This window comes from Papio anubis, chromosome 2 (genome assembly GCF_008728515.1).
Source record: "Papio anubis isolate 15944 chromosome 2, Panubis1.0, whole genome shotgun sequence".
NCBI classification, from domain to species: domain Eukaryota; kingdom Metazoa; phylum Chordata; class Mammalia; order Primates; family Cercopithecidae; genus Papio; species Papio anubis.
The window spans coordinates 162,645,894-162,658,080 of NC_044977.1; the positions used below are offsets into that span (position 1 = coordinate 162,645,894).

At 43.1% G+C, this 12,187-nt stretch overlaps 1 protein-coding gene and 1 long non-coding RNA gene across 10 annotated transcripts in view; one reads left to right on the forward strand and one right to left on the reverse strand.

Moving 5' to 3' along the window:
* RFTN1 (raftlin, lipid raft linker 1) overlaps positions 1-12,187 on the reverse strand; it is a 202,591-nt gene that overhangs the window by 158,413 nt on the left and 31,991 nt on the right. The gene's annotated exons all lie outside the window — the stretch shown is intronic.
* Positions 1,138-5,992, forward strand: LOC103882379. Its single transcript, XR_644177.3, has 2 exons — positions 1,138-1,810; positions 5,836-5,992. It is a non-coding gene; the product is annotated as an uncharacterized LOC103882379 (long non-coding RNA).

Genomic DNA, 12,187 nt, shown 5'->3' on the forward strand with positions numbered 1-12,187 from the left:
CTCCACTTTTTATATCTGTTCCCAAAAACCACAGAATAAAACAAACCATTTTAATATGCATCACCTTTCTTCTAGGAATAAGTTATACTCAAGGACTGATCAAAACCCTATTTTTACATAAATCACAAAGACAAAAATGTGTGATTATAAATCAAGGCCCATAATGCCTATTATACCACAAATCATTTTAAAATGCAAAATGGGCCACATGTCACAGTCTATTTTATGCAGTGGGAGGAGACAGTATGCATAGTGCTTACCATCATTGGTTCTGAAGTTAGACAACCTGGGCTCAAATCCTAGCCTCATGACAGGGAGGCTTTCTTCCAAGTGAGTTACTTAGCCTCTCTGGACATCAGTTTTCTATTGGGAAATATCAATATTAATGGTCCCTGCCTCTCAGGATTGTTGCAATAATTCACATACAGGCCTGCATAGCAACTTGGTGCATAGTCTAGTGCTAAATAAATAGCAGCCACTGCAAAGGAGGTCAGGGAGAGAAGGGGATTTGCCCAGCATTGTCCAGCCGGGCAATTACAGAACAGGGAGTAGAACCTGGATCTATTTTTCCACTTTTAAAACTCTTCTTCTCACAAGTTCTTAAATAGACACGCATGCACTATAAATTGGTTACACAAGTTCCTTAAGCATTCTAAAACACACATATAAAAACACAAATTATAGCTCTGTCATGGCACAAGTTTGATCAAAAAATTATGATTTTAGAAATCAGAATATTTTATTTTTTAACCTATTTTTTATTCGTTTGAATTTGGAAAGTCTTAAGATGTGGTTTAGAAGGACACACTCCTTTTTAAAAGGTGACCCCGAAAATTTTACATGAGTGTTTTTCTATTTCAAATCACCTTCACCAGTGCCCACACCAAGCCTCAGAATTCACTCACACATAATCCTCGACAGCATCTTCATATGGGGGGGTCTCGCTACAGCCTTTGTAAGCAGAGACCAAGCACCTCCTGAATATGGTTCTTTGCATTCACCATTTTTCTTTTCTCTTCCTTCCCATTTCCCTAACAGCTGACACAGCATTAAAGAAGTTAAGCTGTTAAGAAAAAAATGCTTGAGGAGTTACAGAGGAAAAGTCACATTTCTTTGCCTGAATAATGTGAGGATTGTTATACCGGTTTGTGAAACTTGGGACTTCGTCTTTAAAAAAATATAACAGGTGTTGGGATGGAAAGCCACTGAGAAAGGCAAAGTGTTCTTTTCTGCATAGCCCTCTTGCTCCCCGTGACCGAATGAAGGGCTTGAGAAATAAAATAGAAGTATCGATTAAATACTAACTGTAAAGAAGAAACAGAGATCATCCAAATAGGCAGATCCAAACCTGAGCCAGGAGCCTCTAGCCCAGTTCTTGTTCTGTGAGAAGAAATTAGAACCTTAAGAAGTTTTCAGAATAAGATCCCAAACAACCAAGCCAAGGAAGAGGACAGAAAACCTGGAGGAGCCCAAAGGGGTGCAGGAACTTCTGACAGGTGGATGGTGGGAGGACTGGACCAGGAGGCACTGATGAGAACTCAGCCAGAACATTCTAGAATTACAAGGAACAACGGGCCTGATTAATATGCGGAACCTCGGCAAGGCAGAGGCAATTCTCAGTTATGTTTCCCATTCCAGGAGAATGTGACTTCCTGTTTGAAATAGAGGAGGGCTTTGCCCCAACACATGATGATCTTCACAGGCCGACATTCTGGTCTCTTCATTACACAGGAGTAACGTCGGAAGCTGAAGCGATTAACACAATGTTACACGACTGAAAGCTGAGGCAAGGGGCCAGTGTGGAGCCATGGTGAGTCTTTCAGGGGCTGGCACTACCAGGTTGACTGGCCCTGAGAGATTTCTTTCTCCATCAATGGCCTCAGTTTCCTCATCTGCACAGAGTCAGACAGGTAGGGTGACCCCAAAAGTTCATCTCCTTTCTAAATGATACCAGGAAATCTGTTGGCTATAAATGAACTCATTGATAACACTCATTTCCCATTTAGATTTTCTGAGGAAGTGACTTTGGAACACCATGGTGTACACACACGTACGCACACACACAAACAGTACTTTCAGTCTGCAATTGACTGTCTATTCCTTCAGTACAATTAGGCCAACACTGTTGACCAGAGTACACTACCTCCACCCCAACACTGGGCGAGCCTCCATGATACCAGGTGGCTGGGTGTGCTGTGGGGTGCCAAATGTCCATATACTGATCATCTTATCACACCTATTGATAAATCCAGTAAGATTGGAAGTGCCTCCCTATCAGATGATTAAATAAGGTCCACAAAAATACTCTGTATTCTTTTCTCTTTTTTTTTCGTGAGATAGAGTCTGACTCTGTCACCAAGGCTGGAATGCAGTGGTGTGATCTCGGCTTACTGCAATCTCTGCCTCCTGGGTTCAAGCAATTCTCCTGCCTCAGCCTCCCAAGGAGCTCACAGGCATGCATCACCATGCCTGGCTAATTTTTTTGTATTTTTTTTTTTTTGTAGAAATGGGGTTTCACCATGTTGCCCAGGCTGGCCTGGAACTCCTGAGCTCAGGCAATCCACCCGCCTTGGCCTCCCAAAGTGCTAAGATTACAGTTGTGAGCCACTGCACCCGGTCAAATACTCTGTATTCTTGAAAGCATTCTATTAGTACAAGGCATTTTTACCTTCTTCCACCCTGCTGGCTACTACCTTAGAGAGGGAGTGTCCCTCAAAGTCCTCCCCCTTCTCCCTGTCCTTTCCTGTCTTAGAAGTATGAAACCTGCATCTCTGGGCTGCCCTCGCCCTTGTGAACCCTGACTTCTCTGTGTCAGTGTTCACCACAGGGCCTGTGGCCCTGGTGACCTGGGCTGTGCCACATTCCACACTGTTCTATTGTGCAGTTGCCCACCCCATATGATGCACAACAGCCCTTGGAGAGGGATCGATTAGGACAAACGTCCTTATTTTGCAGATGAAGAAATGAAGGTTCAAAGGAATTCTTTACATCATTCCCATGTTGGGGAGGAAATCTTGTCCTTACATTGGACTCTTCTTTGCATTTGGTATAATAAAAATAGCTATCGTTTACTGAGAATTATCTAGGGGCCTAACCAATATCTTTTCTGATGACTTTATTCAATTCTAACAACTCCAGGAAATATACTGCATTTTACAGATAAGAAACTCAGACCCAGAGGGCCTAAGTAACTCATTCGAGGTCACAGAGCAAATGAGAGAGCTGGGTCTCCCAGCAAATCTGCAGGCCTCGGCCCAGATCTGTGCCACACTAAAGCCCATGCTTTTAATCACTCTGCCAGCACTATTCCCTGATGTGCAGGGTGACGGACTGATACACAGCTGCTGATTAATTAGTGAATGCTGCTGCTATTTGCCCTTCTCCCCCAAGATAAACAAAGGCTGACCATGAGAAAGATACCAGGAAACCAGCCAATTCTCTGGTGATGAGTGATGCTGAGAACAGCAGACTGGACATCTATGGGCATCTGATGGCCACTTTAAAGCACTCAAGGAGAGGTGAAGAAAAAAATAGGCTCCCCTCCAATGCAATTTTTCAACCACTGATTCACCACGCAATGCAGTTTTTAAGTCACAAGAGCCTTAGCCACCACTGTATTTGCAAAAATTCTGTACTTTGTTTTAAAATGCACCATTTGTTAGCCCAACATTCCCTGTGGAGCCAGTTGGGAGATGACATCTTGACAAGTTGAACTCTTTCAGGACAAGGAAAACGAGCTACATCAGTTCTATTTCTTCCCAAGCCAGAATACACAGGACTAGCCATCAAGGGGTAGAAGCAAAAATGGCTCTTCTCCTCTTAAATCTAGTGATATGGTTTGGATATTTGTCCCTTCCAAATCTCATATTGATATTTGATCTCCCATGTTGGAGGTGGGACCTAGTGGGGGGTGTTTGGGTCATAGGGGCAGATCCCTCACTAAAGGCTTGGTGTCCTCCTTCGAGGTAATGAGCGAGTTCACGTGAGAACTGGTTGTTAAAAAGAGCATGGCACCTCCTCCTCTCTTGCTTCCTCGCTCACCTTGTGACACACCAACTCCCCTTCCACTTACACAATGTTTGGAAGCTCCTGGAAGCCCTCACCAGAAATAGATGCTGACGCCATGCTTCTTATACAGCTGGTGGAATCATAATGCAAATAAACCTTTTTTCTTTATAAATCGCCCAGCTTCAAGTATTCCTTTATGGCAATACAAACAGACCAAGACACCTAGTATGCTTAGAGTTTTGCTTACCAGCCCCACAATTTTTGAATCTGCAGATTTGGAGCTGCTGGTTCCCGAGAGGAATGCTTCCTCCAGGGGACACTGCAATGGTTTTACTGAGCTAGAAGTTGAGATTGCCCCTTGGCCATTTTAGATTACCAATGCCACAGAAACAAAAGGCAAAGAAGGCAATTACCCTACTGACTGGGGTGAATGATCCCCATTTCCACAGGGAAAGTGGACTGCTGCCATTGCTGTCATACAACAGGGGCAGAGAAGAGTATGCCTGGTACCTGGAGAGTCTCTAGAGTGCCTCTTGGTACTTCCATGTCCAAGAGTAAAAATCAATGGAAAACTAAAGCAACTAACAGACATACAGAGAGAACCACTGAGGGTTGAGATCCCTAGGTTATTCTACCAGGTAATAAATAAACCTCTGCCACAGAAGGAGCTGGCTGAAGGCAAAAGCCAAGTCCCAGCAGTTTCCATATTGGAGCAATCCCAGATAAATATTCCGTATCCTACAGATTAAACCAGGAAAATAATTCATGCCACCCAGAGACAGACACCATGCCAACTGGGACTTTATGTCTTCCCTTAAGAGTGTGAACACTGTATGAAGCATAGACATATCATAGGCAGAAACAAAGCTGTCCTGCTATTGTGCCAAGTTGAAAATGTGCAGGAGGATATGTGAATGCTGAGAATCTGAAGGGTTGGACCGTGCTGGTCACTTAGTTGCCGTCTTTCTGATCCAAGTCTGACCTGTGTGGTGGGGTGAGGACTGCACAAACTGCATCCTCGCTTTGCCAGTTGAATTTCTATTGGGTTCTGCCAGTAGGGGCTCAAGATGGAGAAGGCAGAGGGGAACCTCTAAGTCAATATACCTTTACAGAAAGCTGGTGTGCATGTGCAAGAGTTATATTAATCATTCACTCATTCAGTCACTCAACAAGCATCCTCAGCACTGAGGCCGTAAGGGTTTAGCTGCTTAGAGAGCAAGGACAAACCATGCCCTCATGGAGCTTACCATTGTGGTTGGAGGACGTGGTAAATATCACATAAACATAATATGATTTCAGATGATCGTAAGTTCCACAAAGAAAATAAGATAGAAAGCAGAAGTTGACAGTGAGTTGCGCAAGGAAAGAGGCTGTCTGGGACAAGGTGGTAAAAGAAGGCCTCTCTGAAAAGCTGGCATTTAGGTGGAGACTATAAGGATGGGAGGGAAGAGGGAGTGAGCTGGGAGAAGACCTGGGACCCAAAGCTTCTAGGCAGAGGGGCTCCATTACCAGATCAGAGAGAAACACCCTGGGTCACGTGCTATAAGAGGTATTTGGAGCAATGCCACAGTCGAAGGAGACTTACCATCGTTGGGGAAACTGTCTGCTTATTTCCAGCAAATCCTACAAATCAGATATAGCTTAGTGGTTGAGTTCATGTCCTCACTCTGGCATGTGGTTATTTTTCTTTACTTTCAATTTACATCGCAAGCTGGAGAGAAATGAATTACATCCCCCTGGGTTTCTCTGTTCCGTACAATTAAGAAAAGCTATTTCTTAGTCATAAGGCGGATGACGACACCAAGATTTCCCATTTTCTCTCTGCAGGGAGGCTGTCATCACTCAATATTAATTGATCCTACTTTTCATCCATAAAGCGGGGGCTGAAGCAAATTTTTGGTCACAAAAATGGCAACTATTACACTATTAAAGTAAATTATTAATGGCGCCTCCATTAAAGCACACTCCTGGTCACATGGCATCAGCTACCTCAATGCATGGTTGTTTCTTTAATGGGGAACAAGGAGTACATTATTTGATTTCTTCCTGAAACTGGATTAATCACCTGCACCTATCTCATTTAAGGTTGCTGGGGATTTTCCACCATTTCATCACAACTGAGAACACACAGATAGGGCTGTAATATGTCTTGAATTCCCAGCAGGAGAGTGCGTCAATCGAATGCAATTTTATTTTTCTGCTAGAGAGCAGATAAAGTGAAAACAGCAAGAAGACACAAGAAACTTTCACAAGTTGAGGAGAGCTAGTATCATTTAAATAAATGTTTCCCTAGACAAATAATTTGATGCTTATTTTTAGAGAGGCGGTGGTGCTGCTGAATTAGGGAAACCTAGTTTGAAAAAAGAAAAGAAAAAGGGGAAAAACAATCAAGCCGTATCTACAAATAAACAACCCGCAATGAATCGGGGACATATGGGAAGAGCCAAACCTCATTACTGACGGCAGTGACCAGATGCTGGCACCCAGTGAAAAACAATTTTCCTACTTAAGGGAGGGCTCTGCTGCCCACCCTTTCAATTCCTTCTCATTTATTTACATGAGTGCTAGGGCCTTGTGGAAGGCTAACCACAGGACATTTGCATCTCATCAATCTGTTTAAATGTCACAAATCTTGACTTTCACAGCTGGAAGCCAGGCTTAGCCACTTACAACCAGGCTAATGAATAACTATGGTTGACGCAGAAGGCATTTCTTAAACATATAATTTAATCTTGAGAAGTGATGAGCTCTGCTCAACAGGCCCAAGGCATGAAATTAGAAAAACATGTTAAGGATGTGTCTCCATGGCATCAAAGAAACGACAAAAATGGAAAAATGAACACAGAGATCATTTGCTTCTAGATTAGCAGAAGAACATCGTAAGGACCACTCTTGTCAATGGTCTTTAAAGGACCAGTGCTCCCATCTCCCAGGTGCTGTGTGGTGGCTGCTAAGCACTTACAGCTGCCCCTTCCTCTGGAAAATTGTCCCCAACCAAACAGGAGTTTCCTGGTCTGGGAGTTTAAGTGATTAAGAGTGTCACAAAAACTATTAATATGACCCCTTTGTTATACTCACTGTGACACAGACTGTGTACTGTGTCAATTAAAACCCATTTCCACCCCTTTCTAGCTAATCTTCCTGAAATACAGAGCCTTGGGGGCAAAAGCTACATTTCCCATCTCCCAATGAGGAAACTGAGGCACAGAGAAGTTAAGTGACTTTCCCAAGGTCACACAGCTAATACGCAGCAGAGCCAGAATTTGCAGCCAGGTTGGCTCAAGAGTCCGTGCTCCCAACAACTCCATGATGTTGTCTCTCATATAGGAGCAAGACTTTTTAACATAAACTGCCTGCATTATTAATATATAACAAATTACCACAAAACGGTGGCTTAAAACAACATTTATTTTCTCACAGTTTCTGTGAGTCAGGAACCCAGGTGCAGTTTATCTGGGTGCCTCTGGCTCAAAATATTTTATGAAGTTGCCTGAGGACATTGGCCAGGGCTGAAGTCATCTCAAGGCTCCACTGGGGGAAGATTCACTTCCAAGCTCATGCACACGGTTGTCGCTCAAGATTCAGATTCACTTCCTCCAGGGCTATAGGGTCCCAATTCCTCACTGCCTGTTCACAGGAAGCCTCCCTCGGTTCCTTGCCACATGGGTCTCTCCACAGGTGAGCTCACAACATGGTAACGAGTTTCCCTCAGAGGGAGTAATCAAGAGAGAGCAGAAGAGCACAAGATGCAGCTACAATCTTTTTGTAACCTAATCTTGGAAGTGATAACCCATCACTTTTGCTGTATCCCGTTCACTAGAAGCAATTCACTAGATACACAAGGCTGTGAATACCAGGAGGCAGGGGTCACTGGGGGCCATCTTGGCAGATGTCCACCGTGCTACTTGATATCACAACACTAATGAGCAGGAAAGTTGAGTTGAAGTTGCTTTTTCGTTAGGTAACTTGGCTCCCAAACTGAAGCTCTGTAAAGTACTCTAACATTCCTCGCAGGTAGGAGAACAAAACCTTAGCTGGTTCACCCCTCAGGGACACCGGTCCCCATCACTTCCCTTCAGCCACTTCTGAATTCACACTTTATATCCAAGAAAGTAAATGGTACTAAGAAAAAAGACATTTTCTTGGTTTTTAGTTGTTTTAGGCTAATTCATTAAATGAAGTCCACAATAAGAAACTACTTATAGACACGAAAGTAAGTTTTTGTTTTAATTTACATCTCTAGATTGGCAAGAAACTGTGGTAAGAATAGAAACAGTTGGATCACCAGTCTGAGGGATATGGAAGGCAATCCAGAAAACCCTCAACGTCCTTCTCCCCATTCCTTGCACACCTTTATAGCATTATTTCAGCCTGGGCTATTAGAAACATCAGTAACTTTTCTTTCACATGCTTCATCTCAACCATTTCTCACCAAGCAAGCCATGATGGACTGAAGACCTGTGAGTCTTCACAACACTAATGCCCAGGGCATCTTCAGTGCATCTATTAAGGCCTTAAAAGCTCAGCCTGTTGGCATCAGCAGCCCTGATGAGTCCACTCACCCCCAGGAAGCTCGTTTGATTGAGGTACCTTTTCCACGCTGCAGTTTGGTTGGTGGGCCCAAAGATTAGATTTGGTTTAGGATTTCCAGGGCCTCCTGCACTTTCCAAACAGCAGACAAGTCTCTAGCCATGCAAGGTGCAGCAGGCCAAAGGCAAATAATGGTCAATCATGGCAGATGCTTCTCCAAGATAACACACAGACTCTATTAGGGCTATTAGGACTCAGCTGGCCTGGTTTCCAGATATAGGAGAACAGACACCAGACTAAGACATTAAAAACTCCAGAATTTGGTGGGATGTTTCACACACTGTTTCCTACATTGAGAGACCTCACCATCTTGTTCACTATTGCATGCACAATACAGAGCCTGAAAAAGAGTAGATAATCAATAAATAGTGAATGGATCAATTTCGTTGAGTAGCTTTGCCATACAAGACTGCTTTCTCCAAAAAGAAAAGTCTACCCACAAGCTTGCCAGCTCCCTTGGGAATATATTATTATAGCCATCTTGTGTCAAAGCAACATGCATTCCTCATAGTGCTATGTTGTACTCATGCTTACAAACTAATTCTGAGCTTACACTAGGGATGCCCAAGTGAAATAATCCCTTTCCTCTCTTAAGAGGGCCCAATGAGGCTGTCAAACTAATGTATACTCTTCCCGATAAATCATGTGTATGCACCTGCAAAGTATGTTTATGCAACAGAATGGAAAGACATCTCAGTGGCTGCTAACTGTAGCAGGTACTCCTGGCCCACGTAATTTTTATTTATCAGGAGACCTGACCTGTAAACAAAGAAGAGCACACCTGAAACACATAACTGAGGAAATTACCTTCTAGACTTAATGACAGTGGCATGCAGCTTGAGGCCAGAATCACCTACCTTTTCACACCAGAATTGCTTTTGAAAATATTTCGTAGATAAAGTTCAACAGGACTCCTGTCTTCTGAAGCATTGGTGAAATCTGGTCAAACTATAAAATGACAGTGGACCCAGTGAAATTAGAGAAATCTTCATTATAAAATTCTTTAAAGCAATATTGCTAATAATAATTAGCAGGGTGCATAGAATATTAACTTGTTTTCTGTTCCGCTTTAACCAAATTAGATAACAATTATTATCACTACCTCAAGGCTGCCTTTATGAATCCCTGCAGAAAAATAATTTGGTTTTACTTTGACAGATAACAGTCATCAGCAAGGAATTTCATTTTACTGAAGGCAGCCTTAGTTGCTGAAATTTACTGCTTGGGTTACACACATATGCACACACACTCACACACACACACACACACACACACACACCTGGGCCCATTTTCATACAAGACTGAGTAGTGTTGCTTCTTGGTCTAGATTTAGAGTAGCTGGGAAAAGAGCATGAAGAGTTTTTACATTCAGAAAGGAATGTAAAGAATGCCTTCCTTCCTTTTAAATCTAATCTTATTATTCCCATTAGTGAATATTTAACAATAACATTAATGCTAATAGCAAACTTGGTTGCAACATCAAAAGCAACAATACCAAAGATGTATATAGCAGCTTTGCTCAGAAAAACTTAAAGCTACATCACACATATTATCTCATTTATCTTTTAAAAATCTCTTCAAACTGTAAGAGCATATTTATACACTTTGAGACATGTTTTATGGGAACCGATTTCCTTATTACTGTTTGCATCTTCTGTTTAAAAACAGGGTCTGTTTTTAACATACCTCCCAGCCAGAACCTCAACTCATAACTCATGCCATTGACTTCCTTGCCTGAATCTCAAAAACAAAAACCAACTCTTAGCAATTATAGAAACCGGAAACAAAAATGAAACACAAGTAGGAAGTTAAATAACTTCACTGCACCCAACAGTTGCTTTTGCCTAAACTGAAATTAAATAAATAGACACACATACACTCTCCATAAAAACTCTGCTACACAATATGTTAATGAACAATGAAAAGAAGCAGAAGCCAAAAGTGGGTCAGGAGAAACTGTTTAATCTAATAGTCTGGAAATTATATTGGAAGGAACAGATGGTTTCATAGAAGTCAATGTTACCTACAGGAGCAAGAAGCGATTTTCTAGGAAAGGAAAATATTTCCCTACCCTACTGCATATACTATTTTCAGCAAAGGAGGAGTCTATATTCGGCACAGGATAAGTTCTGATATTGGCACACTTACAAAACTGGGACTAAGTGGCAGCCATCCACACATACTCAAGCTCAGACTTGGCCTTCTGAATCTGAGCTGGAGGTCAAACCCAGCCCTATTTTAAAGCCGGGGACAACAGAAGCCAGCACTACACTCCAGTGGGTTATTGACCAACACTCATGTTCTTGATACTTCAGGAAAGTGGTCTCCAACAGGTCATAGCCAGCATGACCTTTAATGTGGCTCCCAACCCTCAGAGACTCTGTAGGTCCCAGGTAGCAGCGAGACACACAGGGTACATGGAGTCGGAAGACCTCAGTGCAAGCTGCGGCTCGGCAAGACAGGACCACCCTATGTGTCAGGCTCCCTATTTGTCAAACAGAAGGAAAACATCTCTAGATTTGTAACGATTAATTGAGCTAAAGTGTATCAAGCTGCATTGCAAACCACACAGCATAAGACAACACTCAACCATTCGGTTGCTATTCTTGTCCCCACCATCTATGATTCGTCAAAACATGCAGCCAAATTCTCCCTAGAGAGGACTCAATCAAAAAGAGAGCCATCAAAGCTGGGGTCCTTGAATGACAGATCACAGCCAACCAAATCTCAAAGCCATACCCGAGGGACCTTTGGTATGGTCCGCAATCCTTAAGAGTAAAGAATTGAAGAAGGCAAGCCTGAGTTCTGATTCCAGCTCATCGCACATTCGCTGCAGAACCATGGGCGCGTTAGGTAACGTCACTGAGCCTTATTTCCTCATTTGTAAAATCAGGATCCCTGTAAGGATTAATTGAGACTGTTGCTACTGTTAACAATGATTATATCAACACCAGCAGCGTCCAAGTCCACTGCTCCATCACAATACATCATCTGCAGGGATCCCCAGAGAGGCCAGGGAGGGCGCAGGGGCAGAACCGCCTTTCTGCTATGAAGATGAAGGGCTGTACCAGGAGGAGCCTCCCTCCGGGGTGAGCTTAAATTTGCGGGAATATAGAAAGCCCCGCCCCACCCGACTCTGACCCTGGGGCCTCTTGCAGCAATATCAAGGGCTGCTTAGAGCCTCCCTTCTACCCATCCACCTTCCTCCTCCAGGGCTTCTGACATTTTGCTCCAAGGTTTGTTTGTTTGTTTTTACTTACAAAAAATGCTATCAACATCAGTGGCTGTATGCTCAGTTCTGCTGAAGAGCTGCAAATGTTATAGATGGATTTGTTATGTTCTAAAACTGCAGGTATCATATTTAGAGAGAGGTAATAAATACCTCATTAAGGAAAGGCAAAACAAACACTTCGGAGTACTTGAGGCTCTATCTAAAGGAACCCCATGGTGAAACCCACTTTAAACCAAGAATCCTCCCGTAATGCAAATAAGTACTCATCCCCTCCAATTCTCTTCCTTCCTTTCCATAGTTTGCTATCTTGGGCTCCCCTGTAAAGCGCCCCCCTCCCACCCAGAGCCTGAGGGCACC